The sequence below is a fragment of the Lissotriton vulgaris genome, unplaced genomic scaffold, assembly GCF_964263255.1.
Source record: "Lissotriton vulgaris unplaced genomic scaffold, aLisVul1.2 SCAFFOLD_1935, whole genome shotgun sequence".
NCBI classification, from domain to species: Eukaryota; Metazoa; Chordata; class Amphibia; order Caudata; family Salamandridae; genus Lissotriton; species Lissotriton vulgaris.
The window spans coordinates 312167-330584 of record NW_028250369.1 but is presented as its reverse complement, the minus strand read 5'-3'; the positions used below and the strand labels follow the sequence as shown (position 1 = coordinate 330584).

Below are 18418 nucleotides of genomic sequence, written 5' to 3'. Positions count from 1 at the left end.
CTCGTGGCCCCGCCGGCTGCCATAGTAACCAAACCTCACGCCAGTCACGTGAGGCGAAGCCCCGCCCACAACCCGGAACTTGCTGCCTCATAACACTACCGCTGGCAGTCTCCTGTGGCTGCGGGGAGTTCAGGACGGCGTATAGGCACAACGGCCTTTTACTTCTGCTAAACTGTACGTTTTTAATAGTCTGATTTCCTTTCCAGGTGCTCTAGATGCACTCACGAGCGGCACCTAACCACGGCGCGTGTACGAGCGATTCTGCTCCACGACGCGGGCCCGTACTGCTTTTTTTAATCAACCTTCTTTTTCTTCCACCGCTACAGAATAAGTTTTATGCAGAACAGGCCATCTTCTTTCCCCCGTGAAGCACTTGAAACTCTCATCCAGAGTAAGAATGCACCTTAGTCCTAGTACCTTCCTCCCGCCGCCATGATTCACGATGCTTTATTGATCTAATTATGCATGCATTAAGAAACGCTTACACAATAGTGTGCGAACGTCGATAGTCACTTTTTCATAAAGTATATCAGAGTGACTAAACCATTATTTCACACCCACTTATCCACGTATATTGATCAGTGTGATGCCGTGAGAGTGTGAGCTATCTGAACACAAGCATATTGAGCCTTTTTTTCTGGAAATACCGTTGATAATCCTTGCATACTTGCAACACAATGCAGGCCTGTGCCAGCATTTTTTGCCACCATATAGTATGCACTTTTTGGGATAATGTCTTGAGCATTAAAGGGATTCGCATGGAGCATATTGATTACTGAGAAACTACACTATGTTACAGGCACGTAATCTGTTTGTTTGTGATGTTTCCTTTTTTCCCCACAGGTTTCTCCTTTCTTCCTCGCCTAATTAGGCTGTGAGGACACCTACTGCAAGTATACAGTTTGGTTTCTGGAACCGAGGGTTGGGTACACGTTAGTGTGTGTATACCGCCCAGGTTCCAACGCACTTGGTCCTGACGAAAACCTGGTAGATCCCAACACAGGTTGAAACATGTAGACCTTACTTCACAATCACATAGATACAGTTGGTCATTTAAGCCAACATTAGTATCTCATTACTGGTTTTAACATTGTCCAGTAACTTCAGAATACATTTTTCCAGGAAGCTATACTAGGACATTTTTTAACATCACTTCTTTTGCACTCCATTCACAATAAAACCCGCTCCACTGTAATCAGGTGTCGCAGCACACCCGGATGGCATTCGGCTATCAGGGTGGGACCCCGATGATGAAGCATGTCACCAACCAGGATGGTGAGTGAGAAGTCTTCTAACAGAAGATAAACCCTTTCTTTTGTTACTTCTCCATCTCCCTTCTTCCTATTTGAGACCATGGATTTGGTTCAATGGTGATGCTCCTCTAGTTGTTTATATAATCTCACAGTGACATTCAGATATGGGATCATAATTATAAAGTCCATTCCAGTAGATCTCTCCACCATGTTTGCTCAGCACCATTAACTTCAAACAAAATATCCCAGAGCGGACAACGCAGTGCACTACCCAGCGAAGTGAACTATGAAAATACCAAACACCAGAAAGGGACTTGCAGAGCCACTCATAGCTGCCAGCTTACTGAAACCCATAACCTGCGTGACTATCTCTTAGATTTCTTCATCCATCACAATGCTAAACGCTATGTTCATTAACACGATAACCACAACTCGGTGATCATCAAGCCTAACATGGAAACACTTACCACATATGATCAGAACAAAGACTACATCCTTCAACCAACACACCCTACACGGTGTAGCCTGTTAAGCATGTAAGGAAGTGCTTCAGTGCCCCACACAGGGGTAGGAAGCGCTGTATATTACAATGCTTCATTTTACCCCACTTCTCCATGAAATGCAAAATACTACACCAAATTCTATGATAATTCCGCTTCTAAACTCTGTCTGTTAAACTCCCAAAATGACCATTCAGTGGAGAGGAATCGGTAAAGGTAATTCCTCCAAGACAATTTCCTCACGGTTTTATACGCAGTTGTAAATACCCTGCTTGCATCCTTGGCCATCTTTCTCCCCAGTTAGAATAACTACCTGCCCAGACATTCCCTCGACAGTTTGTCTTAACTACAACAGCACCTAAAAACAAACCCAGCCAACCAACAACCTGCCCCGCAGGCGGAAACTTTGTATTAGGGGTGAAAACAGCATGCAGCTATACGATTGGTCAATAGAAATATTTTCATAATAATTTTCACATGGTTGGCTTAAAGACGACACGACAGCTATTCATTTGCTAGGAATCCCCACACATTGCGACCTTGACTAGGATTGGTGTATAAAAACTATTGGAGATGATCATTGGCCCGAAGCACTGCACGTGCCCATGATAGTGTGTGTTTTGAGCCTGAATAACAACGCAAGCGGAAGTAGTTGGACTCTTTACTGAGAGCCTTGTTTATGAGGGAAGTCTGTTGCCAAAGCCGAATCGGTGCCCACCTGAAGGAGCCGGAAGGGTCCGGCGTGCATGGGCTCAGTGACAGTAAGTAGAAACGTCACCCAAGTGCGCTCAGTCTGCCTGGACTCTTGTCACGGCAGAGTTTGTGGCGCGATTCTCCGCCGAGATCCACCCGGGCTGTACGTCTGATGTAGCTGTCATCTCAAGCCACCTACTTTTCGGTGTTGGTGACTTCCGCGTTTCTGCGCCCGGTCTCGGAGTGTCTTCTGCCCCGTCTCCCGCTGCTGCTCTGAGGGCCTGGATCTCCCTCCACGGACCCCTGCCTGGTGGACCCCCTTCTCCGGGCTCACCGTCTTAGGAAGTGATCCAGGTTTGGAAGTAGGTCCCTAAGGGGGGCGGGACTATAAATGTAGAAACTTCAATGGGTTGAGCTACTGCTCCGACCCCCCCTCCCCACCTCTTACTCGACCACCTTCACAACATCCCGACCATTATCTCTCCCTTCAAGCAGACTCCCTCCCCACCACAGGCAGCATGTGGCCCTGCTACAATGCCACCAACGCAGTGGAACTTCATTGTTTGTTATGAACACCTATTCCTTCCTTCTTACAACCCCTACTCCCTTCGAATATACATTATTTATACCTGCTCTAGTTTTATCATCTGTGCTAGCCGGGTAGGACGAGCTAAATACCATTGGTACCTGCTCACATGGGGCTCATTCACACCCTACGTATATGAGCTCAACTATGACAGGAGCTTGCATGTATTTTTCAGCTAATTGTTTCCTTTTTGTTTAATTTCGTCTTTGCTTAACATTTATGACCCCCAAGAGCATTCCGAAAATTAAAATACGAATTTGTGTTTGTATTCAATAAGTAACACTTATTACCCCTGACAAGGCGCTGTTGAGGTTTGTGGACAGGTAGCACCGAACTGTATTGGAGCCAAGTGCTAGCATTTAGTCATATAGAAGAATTACAGTTTCTTATGCTGTTTTTATTCCTCGTGTCATATTGCAATATGCATCTCATGCAAATTTGTTGTGTAATTCTTTATAAATGGATGTTAAAGCTGTTGTTTGGTTTGAATTTTGTGGGATGCTTTACCCCATTACGCACTTGAACACTGTTTTGTATTGCAATTTGCTTGTGGGTTTTTAACGTGCTGAAGTACTTTACAGATGAGTAGCACCCTATCCATGGGTTGCTTTCCCCTAGATATTTTCATGCAAACTGAGTTACAGTTTCTCATACTGTTCATCTCCTAGTTTGTAAGTAGTTTGTCATGCAGTCTGTTATATAAAGCTGTCATGGTATGTGAAAAACGAGGACCCCCTGAATAGAAGATGGTACTATTCCTAGGACAGGGAAAACAAAATGTATGTAACAAATCCTAGGCAATCACAATATTGGCAAAAGGAACAAGTCAAAGTAGGAGGACATGAAGGAAAATACTATATAATAAAACCATATACTATTTAATGAACAATTATATTAAAATATACAGATAAAATTCATATTCAACATATTATATGCACAACAAAATACAAAAAAAGAAATAGAACCGTAATATGAAACAGAATTACAAAAAATACAATCCATTAAAAAGACACACAATTAATATTAAAAGTGGCAATTAATGTAGTCGACGCGCATTTCGGCGTTTAACAAAACGCCTTCTTCAGGAGCCACATAAATTTCTGAAACACATAATAAAAACAAAGGAAAAAATAAATTAATCTGGTGTGTATATACAATCTAAAACATAGCTTGAACCATTTATATAAATTACATTCATATCTCATTTTACATACTGAAAAAATGTCCTCTGTGATTGTGAACCTTGTCCCTAATAACACGATTGAATAATTCAAAAATTGAAAGTATAAATAACCATCAAGATAAAACAGAGCAAAGCATTCACATCCAAATAAAGTTTCTATGAAACTGACACAACGAAAATAACTATGCAGCAAAGCATGACAAATATCAATACAGAAGGTCATAACAGAAAGATGTATTCAAACATTGCAGAAAAATATATGTGGATATGACCTGATGTAATTCTAATTCGCTAAATATGATATGGGCATATACAGTTCATACTGCTCATATAGGCTGACTTACTTAAAAAGGAGAAAGGAACATATCCTGGGTCTCTTAGATGTATATAGAAGAACTAAGGACTGTGCGGCATAGTTCTGGGAAATTCAATGTACTCCTATATTCAATCGAACAGTCACCTAATTACAGGATGAAAATATCAATTAAAATTTATGAAGCTCGATAGTAGCTAAATCCAGGTTTTTACATAAGCCATGCTAGCTCACCTTAATAATGAGGACTTCAGTTATAAATAAAAGAGCGGAATTTCTCTAGGCAGTCGGTCAGAGAATAGGGAATGGTACGTATCCCAGAACGGTATGTATCAAAACGTTGCAGCTATTTTATCTACAAAGAGGGAAATTTAGTATCGGAAATTACCTCCAAGTATGCAATAGTAATGAATGGGAAACTCAATTGCCTGTTAGGAAAGTGATAGTAACTCACCAAAAGAATTGTAAAAATAACATCCAATTAGAATGGAGGAGTTATTTATTTGCTCCGAAATAGATGTTCAGAGATATATTAACTTGTTGATGCAAGGTGGGAAAGTGCTGTGTTGCTCATTCAAACTGCAGGTAAAGACAGCAAGGGCTTGAAAGCAGATGTGCTTCTGTTAGAATTAACACTTTCTTCGAAAAATGTGTTTAGTCCTTGAGACTGAAAAAGAACTCTGCTCGCTTAATTATTCTTGTCACTTTATCTGGCGTTTGTATATTGTATATAGCTACTAGTGTGTCATTGTGACACTTCCCATCTGAAGTTATGAAAGGTGAATTTATATATTGTATTGCATGGGTGTGTGGTGTGACATGTGGGAAGTGCTTGGTGAGGTGTGACATGTGGAAAGTGCTTGGTGAGGTGCATGCTGTCCCTGCACTTATATGCATTTTTGAGGCCTACATCATGGTGCAGATAAACGTCCTTATCTTTCTCTTGTTTTTAATATTATAATATTTTTTAACCCCTTCGCTGCTAGGCTTTTTCCCCTCCTGTGCTAAGCCTTTTTTTGGCGATTTGGGGTAGTGCGCGCTTAGGCCCCTGTAACGTTTTGACCACATAAGGTATCCACGCCAAATTTGCATCCTTTTCTTCCAACACCATGTTGATTCTAAAGGTGCCCAGGGTTTGTGGATTCCCTTGCAGGGGTCCCAGAAATTAGGCAAAATACAGTAAAAGTTTTGTTTTTTTCAGAAAATTGGGAAAAACGGGCTGCAAATGAAAGCCTCTGGGTTTTTCCCTGCAAATGTTATCAAAAAAGGGTTTGTGGGGCTGAAATCTCCATTTTCTCAGCTTTTAGGAATGACAGTCTTTTGTCAGAGAACCAACATTTTTCACACAGTTTTGGCATTTTTCTGGGACATAGCCTATTTTTGCTATTTTTAGAGCTTTCAACCTCCTTCCAGTTAATGGTAGAAATGAGTTTGAAAGCAATAATGGATCCAGGAAAGCTATACATTTTCGAAAGTAGACAAAATTCTGAATTCAGAAAGGGGTCATTTGTCTAAATCCATGAAGGTTTCTTTATAGAAACTAACAGTTAAATATTAGAATAATTGAAAATTAGTTGAAAAAAACAGCCTTTTGTCTCAACGTTTTCACCTATAACTTCTTGTAATTTTGACAGCTCTTTGAAAGCAATATACGGTTACATCCGTTTGACCTTCCTGGTTGTGGGGATATATAGGACTTGTAGTTTCACCGAGAACCCGACTAACCCAGAGCCAAAAACTGAGCAGCAACTTGCAATGGTATTTTATTATTTACTGGGTATAGAGCACTTATTCTTGGAAAATGTATACATGGAAAAATCGGTATGAAAGACACCTATGTATTTCTGAATTGGGTACAAATTATAGAGTTTAGAAACAGTATATATTTGCACATTTTCAAAATTGGGAAAACTCATACTTGCATGAGAATTGTTGGTCATTTTTCACAAAGATTTTTTTTTGACACAATGTCTTTCATTGGGAAGGGATACATGCATGAAAACTCAATAGGGAATAACAGTTGATTTACAAATCTGAATTACCCTAACTCTCCCAATAAAAACAGTATCTCACTTGTGTGGGTCGGCCTTGTACCTGCGACAGGAAACGGCGCAAAATGCAACGTGGTCACACCTCAATTTTGCAGTTAAAAATTCACCCTTTTATGGCAAAGTGCCTCGCTGTAGTTTTTGCACCCAAGCTCTGCGGGCACCTAGGGAAACCTAGCAAACCTATACATTTTTGAAAACTAGACACGCAGGTGAATTCAGGATGGGTGACTCGACTACCTCCCACCAGGCTCTGTTACCCAGAATCACTTGCAAACCTAAAACATTGGGGAAAAAACGAATTTTCCTCACATTTCTGTGGTGGAAAGTTCTGCAGTCTGCGTGGATCAACAGATTTCCACCCACCCAGCGTTCCCCAAAGTCTTATGAGAAAAATGGTACCTCAATTGCCTGGGTCTGCCTAGTGCCTGCAGCAGGAAACGGCGCAAAACGCAACGTGGTCGCACCTCAATTTCGTAGTCAATACTGGCCCTTTTTTGGCAAAGTGCCTACCTGTAGTTTTTGAACCCTAGCTCTGCCGGCACCTAGGGAAACCTAGAAAACCTATACATTTTTTAAAAGTAGACAGCCAGGGGAATTCAGGATGGGGTGACTCGACTGCCTCCCACCAGGTTTTGTTACCCAGAATCCCTTGCAAACCTAAAAAAATTGGGGAACAATACGCATTTTCCTCACATTTCTGTGGTGGAAAGTTCTGGAATTTGCGTGGATCAACAAATTTCAACCCACCCAGCATTCCCCCCCAGGTCTCCCGAGAAAAATGGTACCTCACTTGCCTGGGTCTGCCTAGTGCCTGCGACAGGAAACAGCGCAAAACGCAACGTGGTCGCACCTTTTTTGGCAAAGTGCCTACTTTCGTTTTTAAAACCTAGCTCTGCCGGCACCTAGGGAAACCTAGCAAACCTATACATTTTTGAAAACTAGACACCCAGGGGAATTCAGGATGGGGTGACTCAACTGCCTCCCACCAGGTTCTGTTACCCAGAAGCCCTTGCAAAGCTAAAACATTGACAAAAAAACGCATTTTCCTCACATTTCTGTGGTGGAAAGTTCTGGAATCTGCGTGGATCAACAAATTTCCAACCATCCCGCGTTCCCCCAGGTCTCCCGAAAGAAATGGTACCTCACTTGCGTGGGTAGGCATAGTGGCTGCAACAGGAAAAGGCCCAAATCGTACGATGGAGACTTAAAAATAACCTATAGCAAAACTACCTTATTTTTTTTGGGTGGGGGGGACCTGAGTTTTTGGCCCGGGGCTCGGCGGCCATCTTTGGAAACAACCAAACCCAAACAGTTCTGAAAACTAGACACCCGGGGGAGTCCAGGGAGGTATGGCATGGGTGGGTCCCCCAACGTTTCCCTACCCAGAATTCCCTGCAAACCCTAAAATTAGGTAAAAAAAACACTTTTCCATACATTTTTGAAGAGGGATCTCCATGCCAGCTCAAATGTCCTACCCCCCGCCAGCGTTCCCCCAGATCTCTCAATAAAAATGGTACCTCACTTGCGTGGGTGGCTCAAGGACCCGCAACAGGCAAGGGCCCAAAACATAATGAGCTGACATCAAAATAACCTATCACAAACCAACCTGGTTTTGCAAGGGGGTTCCCACGAGTTTTTGGCCCCAGGCTTGGCAGCCATCTTGGAAAACTCCAAAACCCAAACATTTCTGAAAACTAGAAACCCGGGGGAATTCACAAGATAGACATCACCATATACTCCCATGGCTTAACAATAATATCTACATTTAGTAGGTTATTCTTAACTGGAATGTACACCTTAACAGAGACACTCAAAAGTCAAACATTCCAGCACAGCTATCTATTCCTCAAACACACACATACTGGTTGGATTTGGCACGAGGGCGAGTGATGGTTCAGTGCATAAAATGTATTTACCAAGAGATTTCACACAAATGAAATGCTCTGTCAATAAATAAATGCATAAAAACCGAACCAGTGACTCGCAACTCGTGAGCTGTAAAGCCACGACAAGGCACCAACCGTTTTACAGACCATTCACGCACCTTTCATACCTGATACACAGAAGACCATTCACGCCATCCAGGAGCAAATACAACACATTGCAATATTCACAAAAAGGGACAAGATACACCCTGCTTCACAAAGAGAAAAAAGACAAATATTACAGCACAGCCATCTAATCCTCAAGCACACACACACACACACACACACACACACACACACACACACTCTCTCACACTCACACTCACACATACTGGTTGGATTTGGCACGAGGGTGAGTGATGATTCAGTATATACAATTGTATTATCAAGTCGTTTCACAAAAATTTAATGAACTGTTAATACTTGAAAGAATGAGAAACTGAACCATTGACTCGCAGCTTGTGAGCTGTAAAGCCATGTCAAGGCCCCAACCTCTTCACAGGCCATTCATACACCTTTCATACGTGTGACACATACAAAACATTCACACCGCCAGCCGCGGGCCCATCACATTACAACACTCGCACCAGCAGACAGCGCCATTCAAGGGCCCATCACTTTCACACACCCACATTCCAGACACAGCAACTACACAAAGTGATGGACTGCGTGGAGTTGCACTCAGCTAGCAGTGTGGGTAGTGACCAACAGAAAGAAACTACTCGCACACCGCCAGCCAAGCGCCAGTCCACCCACACCACCATCCAAACACCAGGCCATGCACATCGTCAGCCTAGCGCCAATCCACGCACACCGCCAGCCAAGCGCCAGTCAGCGCACACCGCCAGCCAAGCACCAGTCAGCGCACACCGCCAGCCAAGCACCAGTCAGCGCACACCGCCAGCCAAGCACCAGTCAACGCACACCGCCAGCCAAGCACCAGTCAACACACACCGCCAGCCAAGCACCAGTGAACTCACACCGCCAGCCAAGGGCCAGTCAATGCATACTTGTTACAATGTTAAATGAATGTTTTAAAATAAGTAAATCCAATAATAGTAGGTATTCTTAAGTTGGTTTATTAGACATAGTTGGTAGTAAGGAAGGCCCCACCGGGAGCAGCATTCAGCTGCTCATCCCCACTCACTCAAACTGACCACACATTCAAACGATGCATACACGAACATTCTAATGACATCACACACACAGGCTGAGCAGCAGAGAAGGAGAAGACCAGAATATAACACATCTCCCTCTTTTAAAACAAAGAAAAGAAAGCAAGAGGAAATAAATACAATATGCCCTGACGATGACAAGGTCAGGATTTCAAATAAGCAGTCAACACAAATAAATGAATGACTACAAATAAAAATTATGAAATAGCAATATAGCATAATATAGGAATTCTTGCACAAAACATGAAAAGAGGCATAATATCACCTCGCATAAAACCAATGCCAAATACCTCACATAACAATAAAATCTGACAAATTAGACCTCACATAACCACCATCCCCCATCACAAACCAAAACCCTAAATATCACAAATCATGCCAGTTGGCCAGACTGTCACAAAAAGCAATAGACAGGGAACCAAACTAGATAAAATGGCGTCCCGATAGAATAACTAAAATAGGACGCAGCAGTCCCAACACGCTACCCGAAACACACTTAAAATAAAACACACAGCACAAGGCGCATAACTCCTAGTGCATGGGGTACATGACACCCCAAGTTAATGTACTCAAATTACAACATTCCGCACGAGGTACATGACTCCCCAGCGGCTCTCTGTATAACTGAACACCTCTAACTGAATAGAGCACTTACGTGGTTCAACAATATAAATCATGTATGAAACTGAGCATGAACAAAACTGAGGACTATACAGCCCCATATAATTTAACCTGAAACGGATGGAGCACCTCAATCAATGAGCACCTATGTGGCTCCGCAAAAGATACACACTAAAAATCCAACTTGAAAAACTAATCTTCAGAAAATTCACACTAGGATTGAACACCTCAAAACATTTTGAGCACTAAAAGTGGTTCAATGCAATAGAAGAAAAATGTAGCCCCTGCACAACTCCTCACTGTAAAAATGTGAACTCCTCTATTAGAATAGAGCTCTAAGAAAAAGTGGTTCATCAAAAACATACAGCAAAATAAATCTCAACACCTACCAATAGTAGTTCCAAAACATATAGCAGAATAACACGCTCCTACTAAGAATCACTAGAAATAATTTAAATTGAGCATCCCAACTCAAATAACGCACTCCAATGGCTCAACCAAGTAAAGCCAATACTACAAAGAATGAACTCCTCAAATAAATTGAGCACAAATGTGGTTCATTACCATAAAATAAAAATCTAGCACTTCCACGACTTTGCATAGTAAAACATGACCACTAAAAATCATCACTTAAAGAAATCAAATGAGCACCTAAAAAAAGGTTTCAGTACATAAGTAGCAAAAATTCAGTAAACGTAAATTAATCATTTAAAATGACAGTAAAGGAGCACATTAACAAAGATCTCAGCATATAAACAGTTCATGTAGTAACAGTAAATCAAATCAGACTCTCTGAACATAACATGTAAACAAGCGTAAACATATCATCACAAGTACACATGTGATTAGCAAATAATTCAAAACAAGAAACTAAAACAATAAAAGTAGTCACCGTTGTCACGTTAAACAGCTCCACTTCTCCAGCAAGGCAGGTAAATGACCTTCACAGAATTCAATCCAGAGTGTCTAAATAGCATGGATAATATTTTCATGTAGTCTTGCTATGATGAAAAATAGACACTAGATGGCGGAAATGGAACAGAATTGAAAAATGCAGTACGTAATGTTGGAAGTTTCCGATGAAAACCGCTCCGGTGAGCGATCTGTGGTATCTCGGTCAAAATGTAAAAAAAAACAGTACCTTTCACATGATGAACGCTTGGAAAATCAGCTCGATGAAACTGAGGAGACAGGAGCACAATGAAGGAAAGACTGTCAGTCATGCGTAATCTCGACACTCCATGACGCTGACGTGGCAGTCAACAATGCTTAACCCTTCATGACGCTGACGTGACCTGAGGAGCGGCGCAGTGTGTTCATAGATGACGACGCACTCCTGAGAATCACCGATATCGTGGTGACATTCATTTGCGTCATCAGTCAACACACAGCTGGCAAAGAAGCAGGTCCTCAGCTGAACCAAACGACAGTTGGAGAAGACGGTGAGCAAAATCCATTATCTTACATACAGCAACAGAGTGCAAGGTCAAACTTTTCACTAAACCAGTGATCAGCACTCCGGGGCTCGATGTTGGCGCCCGATTACAGCAATACAATTTTCAATCTCTCCAACATGTTTAAAGTTGCCGCCTCACACAAACTGCTGAAAGGTTTCCAGGCATACCAGCCACACAATGTTTCACACTGAGGCTCAGTCTAACTCTGAAATACCGACGGCCTCGATAATAAATCAGCAAGTTTAAAACAAATAGGGCACACAAAGTCCAACGCTTGAAACCTACCTTTTAAAAAGGATGTCTTCAGTAGGCTGTCAGATGTAACATGACACCGGTGGGGCATCAAAAGCATTGTTAGTCTTCTTAAAGTTTTTGTTACAGTTAATTTGCAATCATCTTTGTAGTTCCATGTTTCAAGTTCCAAAAGTAGTTCCTGCACACGTAGTTCTTTCTCCATCGTCGCCATTGTTACAATGTTAAATGAATGTTTTAAAATAAGTAAATCCAATAATAGTAGGTATTCTTAAGTTGGTTTATTAGACATAGTTGGTAGTAAGGAAGGCCCCACAGGGAGCAGCATCCAGCTGCTCAGCCCCACTCACTCAAACTGACCACACATTCAAACCATGCATACACGAACATTCTAATGACATCACACACACAGGCTGAGCAGCAGAGAAGGAGAAGACCAGAATATAACATAACTGCCAGCCAGTCGCCAATCCACGCACACCGCCAGCCAAGCGCCAGTCCACGCACACCGCCAGCCAAGCGCCAGTCCACGCACACCGCCAGCCAAGCACTAGTCCACGCACACCGCCAGCCAAGCGCCAGTCCACGCACACCGCCAGCCAAGCGCCGGTCCACACACACCGCCAGCCAAGCGCCGGTCCACACACACCGCCAGCCAAGCGCCGGTCCAAACACACCGCCAGCCAAGCATCAGTCCAGACACACCACCAGCCAAGTGCCAGTCCATGCACGCCGCCAGCCAAACACCTGTCCACGCACGCCGCCAAATAAATTTTTTTTTTTTAAACAAAGAAAAAGATTACAAACCATTTGGAACTAGATACAAAAATACAACTACAAACAGCTGTAAGTAAAAAAAAAAAATACTAATGCCACAGGTGAAACTGAAAAACCAATAAAAAACATTACAGACCAGGCAGTAGATCATTAGACTCACGGTAGCTCCTAAAATTTCTTTTGAGTGTGATACATTCTGAAACATCTGGGCACACACAGCCCAGGATGAGAAGGGCAATCGGCACAGTGCGTACGAGTATCCTTCCGCACATCTCTTCGATAGCAGACTTTACATCTCTTACAGGGATTGTTTTTTTGGGGCGTGGGAGGAATAAAATCAGGAAAGTGGCGATCTCGCAATCTAGCCACTTCCTCCACCACTCCGACTCTAGGAACATGTGCCTGTTCCACAACAACAAGGCTGCCTATCACAGACTCCTGAAACTGAACAAAAGTCAACTTTGATGCAGGAGAACACTCCTTGAACACAACAAAAGCATTAAAAGTTGCTATATTAAACAGATGGATGGCCAACTTCTTATACCAAATGTAAGACTTACGAATAGCAGTGTAAGGTTCCAACCTCTGATCTACTCTGTCAACACCACCCATGTGCTTATTGTAGTCTACAATGTACACAGGTTTCCGCACTTCAGCAACCTCACCCCAAACAGGCACAGATGTAGTACTTTCATCATGGATGGTAGTCAGCATGTACACATCCCTCCTGTCGACAAATTTTACAGCTAGCAGTTCATCACTACACAAGGCACTGCACTGTCCCCTCTGAAGATTTTTGCAAACAAGCTCTTTCGGATAATCTTTATGGTTAGAGCGGATTGTGCCACAGGCAAAAGTGTCCACTTTGAACAACTCCTTAAACAATGGCAAAGCAGTGTAGAAGTTATCAAGGTACAAATGGTGGCCTCTGTTAAACAGTCCTCTAGCAAGATCCCAGACAATTTTCTCTGCAACTCCAAAAGTGGACGGACAACCAGGGGGGGTCAATAGTGGAATCCTTACCAGTGTACACACGTAAATTATAGGCATGTCCTGTACTACTCTCAGACAACATATATACAGCTTAATTCCATAACGTGCCCTCTTGCTAGGAATGTACTGCTTAAAAAGTAAACGGCCCCTGAACAAGACCAAAGACTCATTAATAGATATTTCTTTGCCTGGAGTATAGATCTCTGAAAATCGATCTACAAAATGATCAATAACAGGCCTAATCTTAAAAAGGTGGTCAGTCAGGGTGATTTTGTGGCAACGCCAAAGCATTATCAACGAAATGCAGCATCCGAAGCAAAAGTTAATACCGATCACGACTCATAACTGCAGTAAATATAGACGTTGCCTTCAAGGGACTGGAAGACCAATATGAAGCCAGGGAAGGCTTCCTTATCAAGCCCATCAAAAAAGTCAAACCTAAAAACCTCTTCCTCTCATCCAGATTTGTGGGAGTCCAACGGGTAGCTCTAGAGTGGGGCCCGAATTTGGCGCTGTTGTCCCTCAAAAACTGTTCCGCATACAAATTAGTCTGCTCAACAATATCAGCCAAAAAGACATCATCCATGAACAACTTAAAAAACTGTATAGGCAAGAAACTTTCACAATCCACTCTACACCCTGCATAACCAGTAAAGTCAGACAACACCGGCTGCACCATGTTTGGATCAACCCAGAATCCAGCACTTCCAATGGGAAGGCAGCCCCAGGCTGCAATCCAGATGTCTCTTGCACCATTGGCACATCAATCTCCTCCTCTAAAACAGGCACTTCGTCCGCACTGAGAGTGGATTAATCATCCAATGATTCCATTTGGAGAGAACTCACTGCCTGAATCTTCCCCTCCCTCCTCTCCAGCAGACGCACTGTCAGTGTCATGATCCAGCTCAGAGGAAGAATCAAGAAGCAAACCAATCACCTGCTGAGCAGTCATTCTACGGCTAGCCATAATGCTAACTAAGAAAGGTAACTTGTCAAACACTTGAACAACAAATCCTTTGGAAAAAAAAGAAATAAACACAATGTTGCTTTATCTCAAAGACCTATATACTCCAACACTACACCACTCACTTGACAGAAGCAGCTAGACTCAGCACCACCTACTCTGCACAGACACAGAAAGGATCAACAATATCCCACTAAAAAAGAAAGAGAAAAATTACACATAAGACAACGCAAAACACATCGCAAAGAATTTCATGCTCAGAACACAAACGGGAATACAGCCATTATGACAGCACTTACAAAAAAAGACATTTATGCATAACCATAATACTCATTTGGAGTAAACCATACAAAAATGTTTTTCTTACCAAATAAATGCAAATACGCAAAACTGCAGAACACGCACTGCCGAAACCGCAAACAGGAATCACAAGCTGTACACTACAATAAAAAGGAGAAGAAAAAACATTACAATCACATATTCATATAATGCACCAGTCAACACACAATACACCAGCTAAGCTAAGGGGTAGGTGGGCCTAAGAGTATAAATAAAATATTCATGCCTGTAAAAGGGGAGCAACCCTTGCGGCCACCCCCCCACACATGGCGTCATTGGTGGTCCAGTGGGCCAATACATTACCAAACATTCAGGGGGGGGGGGGCAGACAACGGCAAAATAAATTGCACCCATTGGGGAGCGACCCTTGCCCAAGGGGCCGCTCCCCACACACATCCCTTGTGGTCTAGTGGGCCAAATATGGTGCGAGAGGGCCACCAACGGAAAGTGACAATTGCCACAGGGGCCACTCCCCACACATGGCTACATTGGTGGTCCAGTGGGCCAGTAAATTACTAAGTATTTAACCTGCCCCCCCATCCCCCCTGGGGGGCGGACAACGTAAAATGAATTGCGCCCCATGAAGAGAGAGACTCTTGCCCAAGGGGCCGCTCCCCACACACATCCCTGGTGGTCTAGTCGGCCAAATATGGTGCGTAATAGCCCCCAATGGAGAGTGTACCTTGCCCAAGGCGTCACTCTCCTTACACACATCCCTGGTGGCCTAGTGGGCCCTACAAAAACATAAAAAACGGCTTGATCTGCCCGCCCATGGGGGCAGACAGCCAAAAACATGCCCCCGAAGGGGAGTGACCCTTGCCCAAGGGGCCGCTCCCCACACACATCCATGGTGGTCTAGTGGGCCAAATGGAGAGTGACCCTTGGCCAAGGTGTCACTCTCCTTATACACATCCCTGGTGGCCTAGTGGGCCCTACAAAAAAATTCATAAATGGCTTGATCTGCCCGCCCATGGGGGCAGACAGCCAAAAACATGCCCCCGAAGGGGAGTGACCCTTGCCCAAGGGGCCGCTCCCCACACACATCCATGGTGGTCTAGTGGGCCAAATGGAGAGTGACCCTTGGCCAAGGTGTCACTCTCCTTATACACATCCCTGGTGGCCTAGTGGGCCCTACAAAAAAATTCATAAATGGCTTGATCTGCCCGCCCATGAGGGCAGATCGCCAAAAACATGCCCCCGAAGGGGAGTGACCGTTGCCCAAGGGGCCACTCCCCATATTATAAAATATCACTGTCCAGGGAGCCAGAAAATAAATAATAATTAGCCTGCCCGGGGTGGGGAGGGGGGAGGGGGAGGGGTGGACACCATACAAATAATTTGCCACCTCGGGGAGTGACCCTTGCCCAAGGGGCCGCTCCCCCAAACAGAAAACACCCACCAAAAAAAATCCCTGGGACTATTGTGCATTCCTGCTGCACGAACGTGCAGCAGGAATGCAGTAAAGAGGCACCGGGGGAAAGGAATCCCTTTTCTGTCCCCCAATGCCTCTTTCACAGTAATCGCCCGTCCTGGTGATTGTACTAACCTGTTTTCCCTACGACGCGCTGCTTCCAAATGGCGGCCGCCGATGGGGAAAGAGAAAGTAAACAGAGATTGAAGTCAGCGCGGCTAGCGCGCTGACGTCATCAATGACGTGACAGGGGGGCGGTGGGGGAGGCAGGGGAAGGTCTTCCCCGGCCTCCCGTAGTTGAAATCCGGCAATCGGGCACCCGCGGGGGGAGCACCAGCCCTCCCCCCGTGGGTGGGTGCCATGACGGCCGGGAGCCGTCATCAGCACACGAGCACTGTGTGCCATGACGGCTCCTGGCCGTCATCAACATCGAAGGGGTTAAAGCAGCTGTATTTGGGTCTAGCGATAGACCGTGTTGGCTGTTTAACAGAGTTAATACAGTCCATACATCAAGGGTGGCAGAAGGTCACTGGTGTTTAATTATATCTTTTTGCACATAGGCTAGGTCACAGTTCTCAGCTATTGGTTGATTCTAACTATCATTCATGTTGTATGGCATATTGTCTTGGAAGCAAGGTGTTTCCAAGAGACCACCACCTGCTGCGACAAAAGTGCACCTACTGACCCCTCCATCAAATGACCTGCGACGTACTGTGACCTTTCCCTTCTTTGCTGTTACAGGGACTTGACATTTCAGTGTGTTATTTGTACATGGGCAATTTCTCAGTGTGATTGTCCTCCAAGGTGTGAAGGAAGAGGTGTGGCGCAGCGGCCAGGGCGACAGACTCCGGAACCCGGGGGCTCACTGTTCGATCCCCGGTCCCGGCGGCAGATTAACCCAGCACCATGTGACTCTGGGCAATACCTTGCTTAATCTTCCCGATAGCCCCCAGCGCCTTGACACCTTCGGGTAATTGTTTGGCTCCTTAAATGTAAATGTCCAGAATTTGTAAAGCACAAAGAGTAAAGCCCCTGACTGGGACTCAGGCTTGCTTTCTCGAACGACCCATCTTGCACCCTTCTGCAGTGGAGTAAGACCTACCCTTTGCTGTGTTTCTTGTGCCAATCTATCACCCCCATACCTGCCGGGCACCCTGGTCTAGCCTTTGTGAGAAAGTCTGATATTCTGGTGGCACCCAGTGGTCACTTTAGCCCTGCGACGTGGCTATAGCATTTACTCCAGAACTACAGGTGCTTGAGGAGAGCCAAGCTACAACCTTAGCGGGGGGGCACTGCTGCCCACCGCTAGACTGGCAGGCTATCTTTCTCCAAACCTCATCAGTGCGACTGAGGTGGACCAGGCCAGGACTGGCTGCCAGGGCATTCAGCATAGAGAAGACAGTAGCCATGTAGTAGTCAAATAACCAACGGAGACGGGCCACTAGAGAGTGACTAGTTAAACGGAGTAGTGATTAACACCACAGGAATTGTTAAAAATAACCCTCACACACCAACTTGGTTGGTGTCATGCTTCATCATTGGGTTTCCAGTTGGGTAGTTGAAAAGTGAGTGGTAAAAATTAAACCACGTGTGTAACGCTAGGGCGCTTGGGGGAGATCAGTATGGAAGTGATAACAACAAACGAGTGTTTTTATGTTACATGTCGTCTTGTCTTGGTATTTCTCTCCACAGGAATTTTACTATGACGGACCGGTACTCATGGTTAGTTCATCCCTGCATGATAAGCACGCCTTAGCGGGTGTGTAAAAATGTGTTACACACGTGGTTTAATTTTTACCACTCACTTTTTCACTTTCGCACATTAATTATTATATAAAGAGGTCCTGAAGAAAGCTCCACTAATTTTTGAAGAGCTGAAACATGTTGACCAAAGGATAATCCAGACACCTACTTGCAGTTCTGAC

The 18418-nt window shown here is 44.2% G+C and overlaps 1 protein-coding gene across 1 annotated transcript in view; it reads left to right on the top strand.

Moving 5' to 3' along the window:
* The first annotated feature begins 2340 nt into the window (after positions 1 to 2340).
* LOC147663278 (5-azacytidine-induced protein 2-like) overlaps positions 2341 to 18418 on the top strand; it is a 210181-nt gene continuing 194103 nt past the window's right edge. The window contains exon 1 of the mRNA XM_086950565.1: positions 2341 to 2514. The gene's annotated coding sequence lies outside the window, so the exon portion shown is untranslated. The remainder of the gene's footprint in view (positions 2515 to 18418) is intronic.